This window comes from Artemia franciscana, chromosome 2, assembly GCF_032884065.1.
Source record: "Artemia franciscana chromosome 2, ASM3288406v1, whole genome shotgun sequence".
Classification (NCBI taxonomy): domain Eukaryota; kingdom Metazoa; phylum Arthropoda; class Branchiopoda; order Anostraca; family Artemiidae; genus Artemia; species Artemia franciscana.
The window spans coordinates 22,860,199-22,881,199 of NC_088864.1; the positions used below are offsets into that span (position 1 = coordinate 22,860,199).

The window sequence follows — 21,001 nt, forward strand, 5'->3', positions numbered from 1 at the left end:
TTTAATTCCATAATTAATTCAAAAACGTTTTCCACAAAATGAGTTTTCAAAGAAAAGTAAAGAACTCTATTAAACCAAAAATGAGTATAAGTAAAATCAAATGATTTACTAAGCATGAAAATACCACAAATCACTACCAATAAATAAGTAAACCCCAAAACCAACAGCAATTAAAATAAATAACGAAGTCAAACTGAAAACAAGAGAAATTAAAAGAGTAAGGCTCACAACCCTTATGTCTTCTCAAGGCCAGAACATAACTTGCACTTTACTGAAAAGAACATGTTAAATGTTTTCACTTTTAATCGTTAATAAATCAAAAAATTATAAACACTTTAAGGGATAAATATGAGCACACGTATATCAAATTAATAATAAACATTCATTTACTTTTTTTCAGTGCAGCGCAAATTATGTTATGACCTTAAAAAAGCTGGGGTTTGTCAGCCCTCCTCTGGTTAATTTCTCATGTTTCGAGTTTGACTTGGTTATTCATTGTAATCAATGGACAACGAATATGTAAACAATGAAAAACTTGCCTAACTTACAGCCCTTTCCCTGAGGGCTGGAGGGGGAGTGTCCCCAAAGGCATATTTATTGGACCTTTCAACAATGCTGAAGAAACAGATGTCTCAAAACTTTGATTTGATGTTTGTTTTGAGAAATTTTGGGCCTCAGCACGGGAGTGGGCTGGTTGCCCTCAAATAACTTTTTATTCTTAAAATGGAGACAGAACTTTCCATTTCCAACCAAATGAGCATCCTCTAAAGTTTATATGACTGCTACTTCCATAAAAATTGTATATGTCCCAAGGGCATGACTAACAACCCTTACATCCAGGCTCTAGTTTTGTTTTCAACCCTGAAGGCCTTGTTATATGATCTTTGGACTATCTTGAATAGAATGGCTATCTTCAAGTTTCTATAGGATGCATTTTGGGAAAAGAGGAAGTGGGGGGGGGGGGGCTAGTTTCCCTCTGAAGTTGCCATTCTGAAGTTTATACAACAATCCATTCGACAAAAACCTTATATATCCCCAGGGCTTAACTTACAACCCTTTTTCCCTGGGCTTCGGGGGGTTGTGTCAATCCTGGAGGCATTGTTATATTTTTTTGGACTATTTTAAACAAAATGGCTATCTCACAATTTCAATAATATGCGTTTGAGGACAAGAGGATGTCAGGGAGGGGGGGGGGGTTCTAGCTTCCCTCTATCACTTTTGACTAATAGGGAAAAGAGGAAATGGTGGGGGGGACTAGTTGCTCTCCAATCACTTTGGACCCTCAAAGAGGGCCCTAGAACCTCTGATTTCCAATCAAATGAGCGCCTTTTAAAGTTTTTACAACCAATCCTTCCATAAAAACCTTATATTTTAATAATTGGCAACTAGTATAACTTATAGCCTTTGCCCAAAAGGCTGTGGGGGAGTTAAAATCTTCAAAGATATAGTTACTGAGCCTTTTAGCTATGCTGAGAAAATAGCTACATCAAAATGTTCACTGGATGAGTTTGGGGAAATGATAGGCATGGGGGGACAGGTAACCCTCCAATCACTTTTTACTCTGAAAAAGGGCACTAGAAGTTTCAATTTCCAATTGAATAAGCCCTTTTAAAGTTTCTACAACAACTCCTACTAAACGAAGTTCCCTGCTCAGAAAAAAATAAAACATTCTGCCAACATTGTTCTTTACTTAGGCAGCATATGCCTGTGATGACAGTGTAGACCAGAAAAAAAAATACCCGAAATCAAGAGGAATTTAATGTCAATTTCACATTTTGCTGTGTTTTTTTTCAATTTTTTGTATTCCCCCCGAAAAACACCCCCACCTAACAGGCCCTGGTTACGGCCCTAGAGATTATACAACAATTTCTACCTCTGCCCTCCCCTTGTCTCTTCCTTATAACTAATTCTGTATTTATCTGAAGGCTCAAAGAGAGCTTAAATGTTTTGGCACTAAAATGTACCCTTAGAGGTACCTCCCTCCCTCCCTAACTACAGAATAAATCAGAGAAGCCCATCATAGAAGTTTAGGTACATTTTTAAGTTTTGTAATTTGTCCATTGCTATAGTATTTGTTATTGGTATACCTACAAACATTTTTGCAGAAGTTTTCTGCAGGGAGGGGATTGACGGGGGGAAATTTCAGTGGGGAGAAAATTTTTGGGAAGAACTAGTAGTAACGAGGAGATAGGTCAAGGGGCCACTACCCTCAGGCAATTTCTATTTACATATACCCATGAAGCCCTTGAAACCAGATCCGGTAAATGACCTTCCCTAGCAACCAGATTGTCTATGCTACAGAGGATACATTTCATTGCATACTTCCATTTGAAATTCCTTTGCATATACCTGTCAGAACGTGATTAACATATATTCAACCTTCACTGAATACGAGGAATGACCAGTTAAGTAAATCACTTTATTTGAATTCGAATAGTCTAGTAGAATCAGCTTAATCGGAGGAATGACCGGATTGAATGAAACAGGTTTGTTTAAAATAATCATAAATTCACATGACAATTCTATGAATAAATTTTTATCTTGATTGAGTAAAACCGGTTTATATTATCAAAATTTTACCTCACTGACAGAATATAAAGCAGGATTTTTTAAATGTATTACATTGAAAACCGTCGGCTATTAACATAGGAATGGTGATGACAGAACAAATAACGAAAAATTAAGACAAATTTTTAAATTATTTTAAAAAATTATGAAAAACAAAAAGAAATTTAAAACTGAAATAAACAACTAAAAATAAAACAAATTTAAAAATTCAAAAAAAAACTACGAAAAATAAAATCAAAATTTAAAAAAATGAGAAAAATAAAAAAAAAACAAATTTGAAAATAAAATAAAAAATTTAGAATGGACAAAATAACAAACAGAAATTAATATCTCTTTAAAAAGTAACGAAAAATAAAACAAGTTTAAAAATAAAAAAAAAATTAAAAAAACACTTAGTCCCAAAGAAAAAAAATGTCGCTACAAATACTGAAAAATCACGAGTAGAATATGTAAAGCATTTTCATTTTCTATTTCAGAAATATCACAAGTGAATTCCTTTCGTCATTGGCTTGAAAAAATCATTTTGTGGTATTATTTTTGAAATTTCACTTTCGTTAATGGATTATTCGAAAATACTAAATATTCTCATCATATATTTTGCTGAATGAAATAAGATGAGGAAAATGTGATGGTATTTCTCAAATATATTGCTTCTTAAAATAAGATGGAAATAAGTAAATGCTTTATTCAAAATACATATATTTTCATGAAAATGTTTTCCTGTTTGAGAAATAACAAGTAAGTGATAATGTTTCTCAAAACATATTGTTTCTTGAAATAAGATGGAAACAAGCAAATGCTTTATTCAAAAGATTAAATATTTTCTTCGAAATATTTTGTTGCTTGAAATAAGATGAAGGGAAATATGTGATGATATTTTTCAAGATGTATTGTTTCTTGAAACAAGATTGGAAATAAGCAAATGCATTATTCAAAAATGCCAAATATTTTCAACAAAATGTTTTGCTGATTGAAATATGGTGAGAAAATATGCCATAGTGTTGCTCAGAATGTATTGTTTCTTGAAATAAGATTGGAGACAAGCAAAAGTATTATTCACAATGTTAAATATTTTCATCAAAATGTTTTGTTGCTTGAAAAAAAAAGATGAGGAAATATGCAATGCTGTCTCTCAAATTGTATTGTTTCTTGAAATAAGATGAAATTAAGCAAATGTATTATTCAAAACCCAGAATATTTTCATCAAAATGTTTTGGTGCTTGGAATAATATTAGTCCAGGACTTTTAGCTCAAAAAAGGCTCGAACCCGGACAAAATTGCAATATAAACGAAAATGGTACCAAAATGATCAGAAAAAAATTCTGTACAACATACTAAAAGTCCCCATGAATCCGAGTGGGGCGAGTACCCGAAAAACAGGGGAAAAGGGGGAAATGCGGGGGAAAATGGGAAAAATGCCGAACATGCCCAGAAAATAGTTTAAAGTGAGTTTTCTGGGGTTTTCACATACGCTGATTACGAAATTGACATCTAAAATTCAGTATAGAAAAAGAGTACTACGGAAAACGGGGGAACAGGGGAAAGAGGGGAGAAAAGAGAAGAATACAGGGTAGGGGTAGAAAGCGGTTTGGAAGATATTTTCTGGGGTATTCCTATCTGGTGATTATGAAATTGAGATATAAAATGATATACAAAAATCGATTAACATAAAACGGGGAAATGGGGGGGGAGGGAAGGGAAAAAGGAAAATATACAGGGTAGGGGTAGAAAGCATGTGGAAATGTGTTTTCTAGGGTTTTTCTATCTGCTGATTATAAAATTGACATCTAAAACAAAGTTCGAGAACAAATACAGGAGATCTATAGAGGTTCGGCCACCCCATAGGTTCGGAAAAGGCAAAAAAAAATTTCGAGAAAGAAATACGGAAAAATACTGAAATTACATTATTCCGTATTCCTCGCCGTTATCGACAAGCGCGTGGGTTCGTCAACATAATCCTGTTCTAATTCGACATCCAGTAAGAGAAGCAAGGTAGACTAGTCACCGCGGAGTTCCAGTGCCGACGACAAAACCTATCCTGACGGAATGACATCTAGCGGATCCAATAGTCCCCAGTCTGTTGGCTGCTTCAGCAAGTACCTTGGAAGATTGGTGATACTTATGATTCAATCTGTGACAGCTATGTTAGTTTCGTTACTCGACGCTGTACCTCCCCTACTGTTGTCTTCGATGGATACAGCGCTGGTCCAACCACGAAAGATGCTACGCACAACCGACGGTGTAAGGGAAGCCAGCATCAAGTGATCGATTTCAGTTTAGGGATGAAGCTCCAGAAAAAGAAGGAAGAGTTTTTGAGCAACTCTCAGAACAAACAGCGAATTATAAGCTACATCGGGGAAAAACTCAGAGCCAAAGGATTTGAAGTCGTCCATGCGAAGGACGATGCTGACTATCTAATCGTGAAGACTGCCGTAACGAAAGCAGAAAACTCTGAAACAATAGTTCTTGGCAACGACACTGACCTTCTGATTCTACTCTTGTATCACCTCCCGCCTAATGCAAAAACACTTTACTTCGAATCGTCAACGAACGCAAAAGAAGCGATAACACGGTTCTGGTGCCTCAACGAAGTGCAAAAAAAAATGGGAGAAGTATCCAGGCTGCTTCTGGTAGGACACGCATTCTTGGGATGTGACACGACCTCACGAGTTTTCGGACTTGGAAAGCAAGCTGTGCTACCTCTTTTGAAGAAGAGCGAAGTGTTCAGAAAAAAATGCAAAGTGTTTCTGGATGAATCATCGTCCAAAGATGAAATTGTGAAAGCGGGTGAATATCTTCTCCTCAGCTTGTATAAAGCACGACCAAACGAAGATCTCACTAAGCTACGACATCGAATTTTCTTGGAAAAAGTTTCTTCGTCTAATACTACGGCGTTTGTTAAGCCTTAAAGGCTTCCGCCAACCGAAGCTGCAGCTTCATTCCACTCCCAGCGAGTGCGCCTCCAGGTATACCGTTGGAAAGGGGAACCAGCTGACCTCGAACCGGCTGACTGGGGTTGGGTCCTCAGAGACCATAAATACTCACCTGTGATGACCCATTTGTTGCCCGCACCTCAGACTCTTTTGAGTGTCGTGAGATGCAACTGTAAGACAGGCTACGAGAACTCGCGATGCAGCTGCAAGAAAAATGGATTAGCGTGTACGTTCGCGTGCGGAGAATGTCAGGGTATCAACTGTTTGAACAGGGACAACGAGATTGTCGAAGACGAGGAGCTCGACTAGTGATATCAATGCTGTGTTTTTCAAGTCAACTATACTGCCTTCAAAAGTGCAAATTTTACATATAATAGCCATTTTATATATAACTGCCAAGCGGTTGTTTTCTTTATGTTTAGTAATTCAAACGGTTGTAAGAAATGTCTGTGATTCAAGAAAGTACAAGTTTGATACTTAAGCGAGTTATTTTGTCCATAGGCCTACTTATTAGCCATTAGCAGCTGGCTCAGGAGTCAGGCCTCCCTTCCCCTTTTCCGTTGTTTCCTCCAGTTTTGTTCGGTTTTCGTGGTTCTCGTTTTCTTTCCTTCATTTTGGGGGTCAGTTTCGTGATCAGCAGATAGAAAAACCCCAGAAAACACATTTCCACGTGCTTTCTACCCCTACCCTGTATATTTCCCTTCCCCCCCCCATTTCCCAGTTTTAGGTTAATCGATTTTTTTATATCATTTTATTTCTCAATTTCGTAATCACCAGATAGGAATACCCCAGAAAATATCTTTCAAACTGCTTTCTACCCCTACCCTGTATTCTTCTCTTTTCTCCCCTCTTTCCCCTGTTCCCCCGTTTTCCGTAGTACTCTTTTTCTATACTGAATTTTAGATGTCAATTTCGTAATCAGCGTATGTGAAAACCCCAGAAAACTCACTTTAAACTATTTTCTGGGCATGTTCGGCATTTTTCCCATTTTCCCATTTTCCCCTGTTTTTCGGGTACTCGCCCCACTCGGATTTATGGGGACTTTTAGTATGTTATACAGAATTTTTTTTCTGATCATTTTGGTACCATTTTCGTTTATATTGCAATTTTGTCCGGGTCAAACCCTAAAAGTCCTGGACTATATGAGGAAATATGCGATGGTGTTTCTCAAAATATATTGGTTCTTGAAATAAGATTGAAATAAGTAAATACTTTATTCAAAATACAAAAAATTTTCTCCAAACTGTTTTACCGCTTGAAATAAGATGAGGAAATATGATATGGTCTCGCTCAATATGTGAAGTTTCTTGAAATAAGATGGAAATAAGCAAATGTATTATTCGAAAATACCAAGTATTTTCTTCAAAATGTTTCACACCTTGAAATAAGATGAGGATATATGTGATAGTGTTACTCAAAATGTATTGATTCTTGAAATAAGATGGTAAAAAGGAAATGCATTATTCAAAATATCACGTATTTTCATCAAAATGTATTACTGCTTGTAGGAATGTAGGAAATATGCAATGGTATCGTTCAAAATGTACTTTTTAAAATAAGATGTAAATGAGCAAATGCATTAGTAAAAATAAATAAATATTTTCTTCAAGTTTTTTGCTTGAAATGAGATGAGGCAATATACAAATGGTCTTGCTCAAATAGTATTGTTTCTTGAAAATAATATGGAAATAAGCAAATACATTATTCAAAATACCAAATATTCTCATTAAAATGGTTTCCTGATTGAAATAACATGAAGCGAAATATGTGATGATGTTACTCGAAATGTATTGTTTTTTGAAATAAGATTGGAAATAAGCAAATGCATTATTCAAAATACCAAATATTTTTATCCTAATCTTTAGCTGCTTGAAATAAGATGAGGAAATATGCGATGGTGATGTTCAAGCGTAATGCTTCTTGAACTAAATTTGGAAATAAGCAAACACAGTATTTATAATACATAATATTTTCATGAAAATGTTTGTCTGTTTGAAAAAAAGTGCATTAAAAGCGCAAGAACAAGTACACTATTAAAAATACATAATATTTTAATCAAAGCCTTTGGGTGATTGAAATAAGATAAGAAAATATATCATGGTGTTGTTCAAAATGTATTGTTTCTTGATATAAGATTTACACAATATTTAATATTTAATAATTCGCAATATTTTCATTAAATGTTTTCGTGATTGAAATAAAATGAGTAAATATGCGATGGTGTTGATCAAAATTTTCTGTTTCTTGAAATTAGATTGAAATAAGCAAATGCATTATTAAGCGTGCGCGAACGCTTACTAAAGCCAAACGAACCTAACTCAAAATCAGATAACATAATATAACCTATTTTAAAGATCACTTGTGCTGCCATCTATGATTATAGTGGAATAGATGGTAGCAATTGGGTTAAAAAATGATGTTTCATGCATCCTCATATTATTACGCGCAGCAAACATTTGAAGAAAATGTTTGGCATTTTTTAATAACGCTTTTGATTATTTCCATATTATTTCAAGAAACAGTATATTTTAAGTAACACCATCGCATATTATCCATCTTGTTCCAAGCAACAAAGTCCATCGAAGAAAATTCACTCCTCTGATTAAGCTGATTCTACTAGACCATTTGAATTCAAATACATCAGTTTAACTGGTCATTCTTCTTATTCAGTGAAGGCTGGATATATTTTTATCATATCCTGATAAGTTTATGCAAATGAAGTTCTCATGGAAGTATACAATGAGATGTACCCTCTGTAGCATAAACAATCTGGTTGCTAGGGAGGGTCATTTACCGTATCTGGTTGCTATGGCTTCATGGGTATATTTAAATAGAAATTGCATCAGGGATAGTGGCGGCTGGACCCATCTCCTCGTTACTACTAGTTCTTCCCAAAAATTTTCTCCCCACTGAAATTTCTCCTCGTCAATTCCCTCCCTGCAGAAAACTCTTCAGCAAAAAATGTTTGCAAGTGTCCCAATAACAAATAAACTATTTGGTTGCTAGGGAAGATCATTCGCTGGATCTGATTGCTAGAGTTTCATAAGTATATGTAGATTCAAATGGTCTGGGGGATAGTCGCGGCTGGACCCATCTACTCATTACTACTAGAACAACCCTGAATTCTTCTAAAGAATTATTTTTATTTGCCTTTCTTCCTCTTAGGATGCACAACTTTACATATGGACAGAATATTACACTGAAATTATCCAGGGGAAATTTTTCAGTTACGACCAAATTGTCTGGCGAGATTTTTTGCGGAAAAATGTGGTTAATAGCCACAAAGATACTGCAAGGTGACACCTATCTTCTTATTGCACAAAAATGTTTCTGCCTTTTATTTTAATGCTTTATTTAAGTGAAGCAATTTTCTTCGTAATACAGAGGTCTAATATCAAGAAGGGGTGGTAGATCTTCGTGTAGGGAGATGGGGGAATAACAAAAGTATGTTTCAATGGCCTAAGTTTTCTCAAGTGTAATTGTTTCAAACCAAGGATCCTAGAGGATTTGAAGAGGGCTAATTTGAACAACATCTAAAGTTTTAAGTGCCTTTCTAGGTAGCCAAACAGAAAGGAGCACAGCTAACCCCCTTCCATTGTTCCTCTTTCTACAAAAGGTGCTATGTGCATACTGCTACTAATAACTATTACTATTATTAACATCATTGCTACTATGCAAGCTAAGGGTACTTAGGTGAAACTTTCAAGGAATATTTAGGCAGTTCTTATAGAGTACATTTTTTTAAAAGATGCATCAAAAATGTCAGATTGATATTTAATACCTCTTGATTTCTGGTCTATATTGTTACTATGAAAGTAAAGAGTAATATTAAACCGCAAAACGAGCAGAACTTATTCTGTATAGAAGGGGGGCTGCCCCTTCCTCATCCCTGTGTCGAATTGATGGTTGCCAAAACTTTTGAGTGTGATCATTACATTGCAAATTGAGAGTTCTAGTTCATTTTTCGAGAATTGAGAATGATTTGAGACAAACCAGCACAAGGAGTTATTTTTAAGGGTGTTTTCCGGGGGGGGGGGGGGTATTTTCTAGGGGAGAAAATGCTGGCTCCCTGTATGGTGACTCCTTATGGTTATAAATTTCACTAAAACCACAAAAGAAACCTGTTTTGCATAAGTTTTCAGAGATGTCATTTTAAGGGGCTTCAGAGACTTTATAAAAATTCCTCCAAAATGGTTTTCAAAATAAGGTAAATATTGAGTACTTCGTATTATTGACTTACAAAATAAAGTGAACATACCACTAGATGCCAGTTTTATGCTCTTTCTGAATATAATAATTGCTTTTCTTGCAAGTACAATTTTAAGCCCTTCCCTTAAATTACCTTAAATTGCAGCTTGGAGCAATCTCAGGACTTCCTCCTTGTAGGCTCCGTGAAGAATTAAAGACGAGTTGAAGACTCGCGGGCTGCCCAATCATACTTCCACTCAACATCACTTCATTCAGCATCCACTCTTGATTTAAAAGCGTCAAGACAAGTTGCAGGGACAGCACATTCTGACAGTCTATTCCAAAGGCTGGTGACTCTGTTTGAAAAGGACTGATTTCTCAGGTGGAGTCTGCATGACATCTTAGACAGTTTCTTTGGGTGACATATGGTAGAAGAGGTGGCAGCTAACAAGAATAAATCAGGGACAATGTTTGTCAAAATAAGTTTAGAGGCAGTTACAACATACCCGCGTTTGCGTCTATATTTTAGGTTTGGTAATTTGAGGCAACAAAGACTCTCACAATAGGGGGCTGTTTGGAATTTCTAATCAATTTCGTTGCTTGCCATTGCACTGCCTCTAGGATGAATTTGTCTTTTTTGTAAAAAAGGGATGCAAGTGTCATCCCAACTTCAAGTTTAGGTCGAACAAGAGCTTTATATAGGGTTGTCATGACTCCTGGAGAGCGGTTGCTGATAGTTCCCTTTACTGCTGTTTAGCTGATGAAGTAGCAATAAAAGCAGGAGAATCAAATTTAAGCTTCTCATCAGCCAAGACACCCAGATCTTTATCCTTGGGAACAGCCTTAAGTGGTAGGTCATTGAGAGTGTACCCAAAACGCAGGTTATTTTCTCCAAAATGATTAATTTTAAATTTTTTTTCAAAATTAGATGTGAGCTCAATAACCAGGCATTTGCCCAATTATTAAGCTCATTTATATCACGATGAAAAACATCTGCATCAAGCTGGTTTCTGATATCACCAGTAATTTTGGAATAATCTGCATATAAAGTTTAATTATGGTGTACTACACCAGGCTTGACTTACTTGACTTAATGCTCCTGCCGAAATGCTTCCAGCGTCGAGAGTGATGCTACATGGTGCCTCCATTTGGACCGGTCTCTTGCAAGGATGTGGACATCCTCCTGAATATTTGCCATGACTAAGAAGGCACCTGTCGTGTCCTTCCATCTGGTTGGGGGACGACCTCTTGGGCGTTTCCCACCGTGCAGCACAAGATCAAAGTCAAAAATCGTTCCTGCGGGAGTGTCCGGGGGCATGCGAAGGAGATGTCCGTACCAGCGTAGTGTTCGTTGGGCGAGTTGGACTGAGAAGGGCGTTTGACCAGTTAACGCCAGGAGGTTCTCGTTGCTAACAAAATCGTGCCAGCGTAGTCCTTCAATGCGGCGAAGGTGTTTTGTTTGGGCTATATTTACGGTGCTAAGCAAAGACTGAGTGGCTGGCCAAGTTTCGGCTCCGTAAAGATGCACGGATCCCACCGAAGCATCGTATATGCGCATCTTGGTCCTATGGCTGATAGAAGGTTTCCTCCAAAGGGCACTTAGTCCTCCCACTATTGCTGAGGCTTTGGCAATTCGGGCATTAGATCTTTAAGGATTGATCCGTTATTTGAGAGGATAGAGCCAATGTATGTAAACTCCTCAACAATCTCAGCTGGTTTGTCACCGACCATTAGGACTGGCGGGGGACGCGGCGAATAACGGTGTTCAACAAACATCACTTTTGTCTTCTGCCAATTAATCAACAGCCCTATCTTTAAGGCTTCGTCAGCAAGGATTTGTAGGGCCTCTGTGAGCTTCGACAGTGAATCGGAGACAAGAGCAAGGTCATCGGCATAGTCAGCGTCTGAAAGTACTCTATCACCATAATGCAACACAAACTGGAGGTGGTTTATGGTACTACACCAGGGGCATCATTAATAAAAATATTGAAGAGGGTAGCGCCAAGGATAGTACCTAGTCCAGGACTTTTAGGGTTTGACCCGGACAAAATTGCAATATAAACGAAAATGGTACCAAAATGATCAGAAAAAAATTCTGTACAACATACTAAAAGTCCCCATAAATCCGAGTGGGGCGAGTACCCGAAAAACAGGGGAAAAGGGGGAAATGCGGGGGAAAATGGGAAAAATGCCGAACATGCCCAGAAAATAGTTTAAAGTGAGTTTTCTGGGGTTTTCACATACGCTGATTACGAAATTGACATCTAAAATTCAGTATAGAAAAAGAGTACTACGGAAAACGGGGGAACAGGGGAAAGAGGGGAGAAAAGAGAAGAATACAGGGTAGGGGTAGAAAGCGGTTTGAAAGATATTTTCTGGGGTATTCCTATCTGGTGATTACGAAATTGAGAAATAAAATGATATAAAAAAATCGATTAACCTAAAACTGGGAAATGGGGGGGGGGAGGGAAATATACAGGGTAGGGGTAGAAAGCATGTGGAAATGTGTTTTCTGGGGTTTTTCTATCTGCTGATCACGAAACTGACCCCTAAAATGAAGGAAAGAAAACGAGAACCATGAAAACCGAACAAAACTGGAGGAAACAACGGAAAAGGGGAAGGGAGGCCTGACTCCTGAGCCAGCTGCTAATGGCTAATAAGTAGGCCTATGGACAAAATAACTCGCTTAAGTATCAAACTTGTACTTTCTTGAATCACAGACATTTCTTACAACCATTTGAATTACTAAACATAAAGAAAACAACCGCTTGGCAGTTATATATAAAATGGCTATTATATGTAAAATTTGCACTTTTGAAGGCAGTATAGTTGACTTGAAAAACACAGCATTGATATCACTAGTCGAGGTCCTCGTCTTCGACAATCTCGTTGTCCCTGTTCAAACAGTTGATACCCTGACATTCTCCGCACGCGAACATACACGCTAATCCATTTTTCTTGCAGCTGCATCGCGAGTTCTCGTAGCCTGTCTTACAGTTGCATCTCACGACACTCAAAAGAGTCTGAGGTGCGGGCAACAAATGGGTCATCACAGGTGAGTATTTATGGTCTCTGAGGACCCAACCCCAGTCAGCCGGGTCGAGGTCAGCTGGTTCCCCTTTCCAACGGGATACCTGGAGGCGCACTCGCTGGGAGTGGAATGAAGCTGCAGCTTCGGTTGGCGGAAGCCTTTCAGGCTTAACAAACGCCGTAGTATTAGACGAAGAAACTTTTTCCAAGAAAATTCGATGTCGCAGCTTAGTGAGATCTTCATTTGGTCGCGCTTTATACAAGCTGAGGAGAAGATATTCACCCGCTTTCACAATTTCATCTTTGGTCGATGATTCATCCAGAAACACTTTGCATTTTTTTCTGAACACTTCGCTCTTCTTCAAAAGAGGTAGCACAGCTTGCTTTCCAAGTCCGAAAACTCGTGAGGTCGTGTCACATCCCAAGAGTGCGTGCCCTACCAGAAGCAGCCTGGATACTTCTCCCATTTTTTTTGCACTTCGTTGAGGCGCCAGAACCGTGTTATCGCTTCTTTTGCGTTCGTTGACGATTCGAAGTAAAGTGTTTTTGCATTAGGCGGGAGGTGATATAAGAGTAGAGTCAGAAGGTCAGTGTCGTTGCCAAGAACTATTGTTTCAGAGTTTTCTGCTTTCGTTACGGCAGTCTTCACGATTAGATAGTCAGCATCGTCCTTCGCATGGACGACTTCAAATCCTTTGGCTCTGAGTTTTTCCCCGATGTAGCTTATAATTCGCTGTTTGTTCTGAGAGTTGCTCAAAAACTCTTCCTTCTTTTTCTGGAGCTTCATCCCTAAACTGAAATCGATCACTTGATGCTGGCTTCCCTTACACCGTCGGTTGTGCGTAGCATCTTTCGTGGTTGGACCAGCGCTGTATCCATCGAAGACAACAGTAGGGGAGGTACAGCGTCGAGTAACGAAACTAACATAGCTGTCACAGATTGAATCATAAGTATCACCAATCTTCCAAGGTACTTGCTGAAGCAGCCAACAGACTGGGGACTATTGGATCCGCTAGATGTCATTCCGTCAGGATAGGTTTTGTCGTCGGCACTGGAACTCCGCGGTGACTAGTCTACCTTGCTTCTCTTACTGGATGTCGAATTAGAACAGGATTATGTTGACGAACCCACGCGCTTGTCGATAACGGCGAGGAATACGGAATAATGTAATTTCAGTATTTTTCCGTATTTCTTTCTCGAATTTTTTTTTTGCCTTTTCCGAACCTATGGGGTAGCCGAACCTCTATAGATCTCCTGTATTTGTTCTCGAACTTTGTTTTAGATGTCAATTTTATAATCAGCAGATAGAAAAACCCTAGAAAACACATTTCCACATGCTTTCTACCCCTACCCTGTATATTTTCCTTTTTCCCCTCCCTCCCCCCCCCCATTTCCCGGTTTTATGTTAATCGATTTTTGTATATAATTTTATATCTCAATTTCATAATCACCAGATAGGAATACCCCATAAAATATCTTCCAAACCGCTTTCTACCCCTACCCTGTATTCTTCTCTTTTCTCCCCTCTTTCCCCTGTTCCCCCGTTTTCCGTAGTACTCTTTTTCTATACTGAATTTTAGATGTCAATTTCGTAATCAGCGTATGTGAAAACCCCAGAAAACTCACTTTAAACTATTTTCTGGGCATGTTCGGCATTTTTCCCATTTTCCCCCGCATTTCCCCCTTTTCCCCTGTTTTTCGGGTACTCGCCCCACTCGGATTTATGGGGACTTTTAGTATGTTGTACAGAATTTTTTTCTGATCATTTTGGTACCATTTTCGTTTATATTGCAATTTTGTCCGGGTTCGACCCTTTTTTGAGCTAAAAGTCCTGGACTAACCTTGCAGAACACCACTCTTGACTAGCAATGAATTGGAATAAATCAGCATGAGATGTGGATATTCTGACCTGTTGAGTCCTTTCAGCAAGAAATGCCTTAATCCAGCCAACAACTTGGTTGTTTATTACTGCTGCATCTAACTTGACAATCAGTCTTTTGTGGCAGATCCTATCAAATGTCAAGATGGCAACATCACCAGGAATTCTCTTGTCTATTAGAATTATACCGAGATTTTAAGACTGCAGTAGGTTTGTGTCAACAGATCTACCACTTCGGAAACCATGTTGAGAATGGTGAAGGATGCCATTCTTTTCAAGATGTTTAATAATAATGTATTAACTATTCCTTCAATCACTTTGACAACAGAAGAGATAATACTGATTGGCCTGTAATTTGCAGCAGAATTTCTTTTTCCCTTTTTGAAAACAAGAGTTATGTATGCTTTTTTCCAATCCACCAGAAGTTATGCAGCTTTGATTGATTTTTGGAAGATTACAGCTAATGGGGCAGCTAGGATATCTTTAGTATGTTTGAGAAGCTGATGATGAATATTGTCAAGAACCTTAGATTTATTTACATTAATGGAAGCAAGTTTCTTATTCACCATGCATTCAGTTACTTTAATATCTGGCATAGCAGTAGTGATAGGGTAAAAAGAGAGTGCAGGGGGTAGGACATCCTGACATTTTTTGTATGAGGTTTCAGTATAAGAAGGGTTAAAACATTTGTTTCAGATTTATTATTTCATTATTAAAACTATTCTGTTAAAGTTATATAATCTGCAAGCATTGATTTGTCACAATTAAGTTGGATAAAAATTCCAAAAAATACCTCAGTTTTTCCATTTGCCTTGTTTCTTCTGTCAGCTTTGATATTTTTCAACATATAGTTGAAGTGGCAGTTTTTAAGCAGCCTAACAGAATAGGAAGAAAACATGGCAGATTTGATTTTAATTTTTTTTATTCAACTTAATCTTGAGAAATCAATGTTTGTGAATGAAAACAGAATGAAGTTATTATTTTCAAGGGTCCTAAAAGGACCCTAAAAGGAAGTTATTATTTTGAAGGGTCTTTATATAGTGTTGCTGGTGCATAGTTGCCAAATATTTGTTTGCTGAAAATCCACAGATTAAGTGCACCAAGTTGCTTATCTTCTATATTTGGATAAACCTGTGCAGAAGAGAGTGATAACAAACAAGAAGAGCTTTATTGGTACTGGCTGGATATTCATCCATAAACTGCTGGGGATAGGCAATTTGAGTATCTGCACCTCCCACAGGTCCAAAATCACACCCCCAAGCTCTGAAACTGTGTTGCAAATTAGCATGGCTTCTAAACAAGATTGCGAACAGAAATTGTGTAGTCCAACCAATTCCCTAGATTTCTGTACAGACTGCAAAATAGGTCTTGACCCAAACTCTAAAGCTGTTTTATGTGATGGATGTGAAAAATAGCTCTGAATAGACTGCCTTAAAATCTCCATCTTAGAGTTTTTTTTTACAATAAGTCAAGTGTTGGAGATATGCAGTGGTACTGTCCATTCTGCAAGCACTCTAGTTCCCCATCTGACCCGCCTTCATAAGCCGAAATTTCAAATCTATAAACTTCCAAGGTCCCAAGCGCATTGGCTATTGTGGAAATAGTGAAGGGCTTGGTAGAGGAGGTCAGAAATGACATTACTGCTAGGATAGACAAAGTCAAAGAGCATGTGGAATCTTTTGTGGCAGATCCTATCAAATGTCAAGATGGCAACATCACCAGGAATTCTCTTGTCTATGACAATCAAGGAATGATGAGGAAAATTGTTTATTCAAGAATTCCATTTGTGATGGACCTGAAGGATGGTTCAGAAAGTTCATTAATACTTAATGGCTATTTACTATCCACTATATTACTATTTACACACCTTACAGGGGTGGTAGAAGGGGCATTTAATAGTCCATGGCCTGGTGGGAATTACCTCTACCTGGACAGATCAAGTTTTTGCAATAATCTTTCTGTGGTTGATAGCCAGGTTTGGCTTACCTAGCTCACTTTAGCGCCTGAGTTCAGCAGCCAAGGATTTTATTTTTTCCCAGCCTTCCCAAGATACATCTGCCCTAAATCAAATTTCTTATCAGAGCTCATACAATCCTTGCAATATACGTTTTTTACATCTAGGTTTTGGACAGAGAAAAGGATGGGAGGGGGACAACTTGGGGCAGATTCTTGGTGACTTGATACCAGCCTGTCTGATAGGTTGCTGGGTGGTTAAGGGCTTATTAGTGGGCAGAATCCATCTAAAAATTACTTATGCTTACATCAGTAATGCTGTACTGGTCTATAAGATGTTTTATTACAAACTCCTTATTGCCATCTATTCCTGACTACAAGGGGATACCATGTGCAACTATGTTGTATTTCCTCCTATCCCTGTCCATTTCCTGTCTGATATCCTGCAGATTCATCTTCAAGGTGGGATTCAATAGCCTGTTCCATTTTTGATGTTTCTTGCTGCATTACTCTGCTAACATGTTCCTAGACCTCTGAAACAGTACATTTATCAGCCAGTTTTTTCTAGGTCATCCACATGCTCTTTGACTTTGTCTATCCTAGCAGTAATGTCATTTCTGACCTCCTCTACCAAGCCCTTCACTATTTCCACAATAGCCAATGCGCTTGGGACCTTGGAAGTTTATAGATTTGAAATTTCGGCTTATGAAGGCGGGTCAGATGGGGAACTAGAGTGCTTGCAGAATGGACAGTACCACTGCATATCTCCAACACTTGACTTATTGTAAAAAAAACTCTAAGATGGAGATTTTAAGGCAGTCTATTCAGAGCTATTTTTCACATCCATCACATAAAACAGCTTTAGAGTTTGGGTCAAGACCTATTTTGCAGTCTGTACAGAAATCTAGGGAATTGGTTGGATTACACAATTTCTGTTCGCAATCTTGTTTAGAAGCCATGCTAATTTGCAACACAGTTTCAGAGCTTGGGGGTGTGATTTTGGACCTGTGGGAGGTGCAGATACTCAAATTGCCTATCCCCAGCAGTTTATGGATGAATATCCAGCCAGTACCAATAAAGCTCTTCTTGTTTGTTATCACTCTCTTCTGCACAGGTTTATCCAAATATAGAAGATAAGCAACTTGGTGCACTTAATCTGTGGATTTTCAGCAAACAAATATTTGGCAACTATGCACCAGCAACACTATATAAAGACCCTTCAAAATAATAACTTCCTTTTAGGGTCCTTTTAGGACCCTTGAAAATAATAACTTCATTCTGTTTTCATTCACAAACATTGATTTCTCAAGATTAAGTTGAATAAAAAAAATTAAAATCAAATCTGCCATGTTTTCTTCCTATTCTGTTAGGCTGCTTAAAAACTGCCACTTCAACTATATGTTGAAAAATATCAAAGCTGACAGAAGAAACAAGGCAAATGGAAAAACTGAGGTATTTTTTGGAATTTTTATCCAACTTAATTGTGACAAATCAATGCTTGCAGATTATATAACTTTAACAGAATAGTTTTAATAATGAAATAATAAATCTGAAACAAATGTTTTAACCCTTCTTATACTGAAACCTCATACAAAAAATTCTCATTTTTGAGAATCCAAAAAAAACGCTTAAGAATAAATTTGCAAGAAAAGCAGCTATGGACTGTTTTACCTTTTGACAGGGGTGTTGTTGAGTTGAGGCAAGGGAGGAGGGGCAGTTTCTACCAATGATTTGGAAAAACTGTAATTAAGCAGCTTTAACACTGTTATTTGTTTTAAGAATGGAATTTGCTCTTTCATTTGAACAGACAATTTTTTTAATTAATCCATGCTTGTTTTTAACAAAAGGAAAATAAGAAAAATAGGGGGTCAATTATGCCTCATAATCTGTTCCACATTAATATTTTTCCAAATATATTACCTTTGAAATCTTATCATTAAGTAAGAATGTGGACCTAGTAATTACAAAATTTAAAAATATTCTATGCTTCCTGTTTGGCCCTATCTGCTCAGGCCAATTTTTCCCTGATATTAATGGTGCTTTTACTTACTAAAATCTATAAGTTCAAGATTAGATTCTCTTGTTTTAAAACTTGCAAAAGTGGATAAGAATACACTCTCTTCATCTACAAATAGGACAGAAATGGAATCATTGAAGAATAAGAAGGTAAATATACAGTGAATATAATTTCCTGAATGAAAAAGAAATAATTCAAAAAGAAAATAAAGATAAGTTGTTTTTATAATGATATTCATACTATAGCTATATAGGTCAAACTGGTTGTAGTTTGGTCATATCCTTATGTTTTGGATTCACATATTAACCCATAAATGTAGGACTACCTCTATGTTCAATACTATGCAGACTGTTCTATGTTCAAAGCTTATAATCAAGTAAAAATGTGAACCTAGTTAACTGCAAAATTGAAAAATATTCTATGCTTCCTGTTTTGCCAAATTTGCTCAGGTTAGTCTTTTCTCTGATATTTAAGGTGCTTTTACTTCCTAAGATCTACAAGTTGAAGATTATATTATCTTGTTTTAAACTTGCAAAACATGATAAGAATACACCCTCTACATCTGCAGATAGGACAGAAATGAAATCACTGAAGAATAAGAAGGTAGATATACAGTGAACATGATCTCTTTAATGAAAAAGAAATGAAGATTCATGCTTTTTATAATAATATTCATACTATAACTAGATAGGTCAAACTGGTTGTAGTTTAGTCATGTCCTTATGTTTTGGATTCACATATTAACAAACAAATGTAGGACTACCTCTATGTTCAATACTATGCTGACTACTCACTATTTTCACTTTTCTGAATATTTCTTTTAACCAGCTCCAGAAAAAGAATTGACATAAATGTGCTAAGAATTATCACTGAAATCAGTTATATTTCACACAACACCAGCATTAGTTGTGGGACATTTACCTCTGCATTAGCAAGCTGTACAAAATATCTGCTGAAAATGGAATTAAGTGAATTTAAACAAAATATGTATATTTTTCTCACAATTTAAACATTTTGTGTGTACATATAAGCAGTACCAACACATTCTCTCTTTCAGTTTTATCATTAAGCAATAGGATACCAAGCTTTACTTATGAATAGAACCAAATACATAAAAACAATATTCAGTGTAACCCCCTCCAAACAGAAATATGTACCCCCAATACAGTGATTTATGCAAGAAAAATTTATGTGCAAATTTTATAGAATTCCCTTTTTTTAATAAAGATACAAAGGGGAAGATGATTTTCAAACCCTAGGAGTCAATTTTCCCTTGTAATCAGCACCCCTGGGAATTTTTAATTAATTTATGGTTTCTGCCTCAATGATGCCAAGAATTGTTCAGATTTTCTTTGTTAAACAATGTTCAACAGCCAACTTAATAATTCTAATTTTAACTTCTTTGATTACTATTAAATTTGAAATAAAGTTGCTATTTAAATGTGGGAATGTGTCACTAAATAATGTTAAACAATCACTAGAAATACTTTGACTTGTCCTGAATCTTTACTTTGACAGCACTATTGTACTGCCTACAATTTTTGTTTTCTCCTCATGCAGCTTGCTGATATCAATACTATTTATTATAACAAATCAGGAAACCCACAAACATATAAATTTAATAAAAAAATCATAAATAATATGTCAATAAATCATATATATATTAAAGCATAGTACAACAAGTTATATCTTGCAGAGTCAAAATCAATTCAAAACTATTAGCAAATGAATAGTTCAATACCCAGGGCTATTAGAATAGAGCTTGGTTCAATTATGAGATTAGCATTCTGTCCTGGGTGTAGGGGTTGGTGGAAGTGGAGGGGGGATATGTACTGCAAGATTAGTTGTGAATCTAGCTGAAAAAAGCTGACTGTATAAAACATACTCCTTTGCCTACCCAAAAGCTTATTTATACTATACAAATGCTGTCTGCAGCACCTCTTTGCTGACAATTTTAGTACTGAATGTTTATTTTTTATAATGTTTTTAAATTCATCAAGTTTTTGGTTGATTTCAACAAAATAATACTATGTTTTCTCAGTTGTTTTTGACAAAAATAATACTGCATTTTCTTAGTGCCAAAATTATTTATAATAAGGTTAGTTTAGATTAGGTCAAAAAGTGCTTAAATTGGAATTTGGGCTAGAAGAAATTATTATATTTGTAAAGAACATAAAAAAGGCATCAAGTGGTATGTTCACTTTATTGGTAGGCTAAGTCAATTCTATGAACTGCAAACAAAATTACCCCTTTTGAAGCCCAATTAAGGGCTCAAAATGTCATTTCTCCCAGAATCAAGTATTGAATTATGAAATAGCATAAATAAAGCATCAATTGATGCATTCACTTCAGCAAAATTATCACTCATTTCAGCAAAATTATGTTGAAACTGCAAATTTACTGATTATTTTTACTAGCCTAGGCCTAGCTAGG

General features: G+C 36.8%; 1 protein-coding gene across 1 annotated transcript in view; it reads right to left on the reverse strand.

Moving 5' to 3' along the window:
* The window catches only part of LOC136038921 (exosome complex component RRP45-like), a 33,009-nt gene that overhangs the window by 11,544 nt on the left and 464 nt on the right, over positions 1-21,001 (reverse strand). The window lies entirely within an intron of this gene.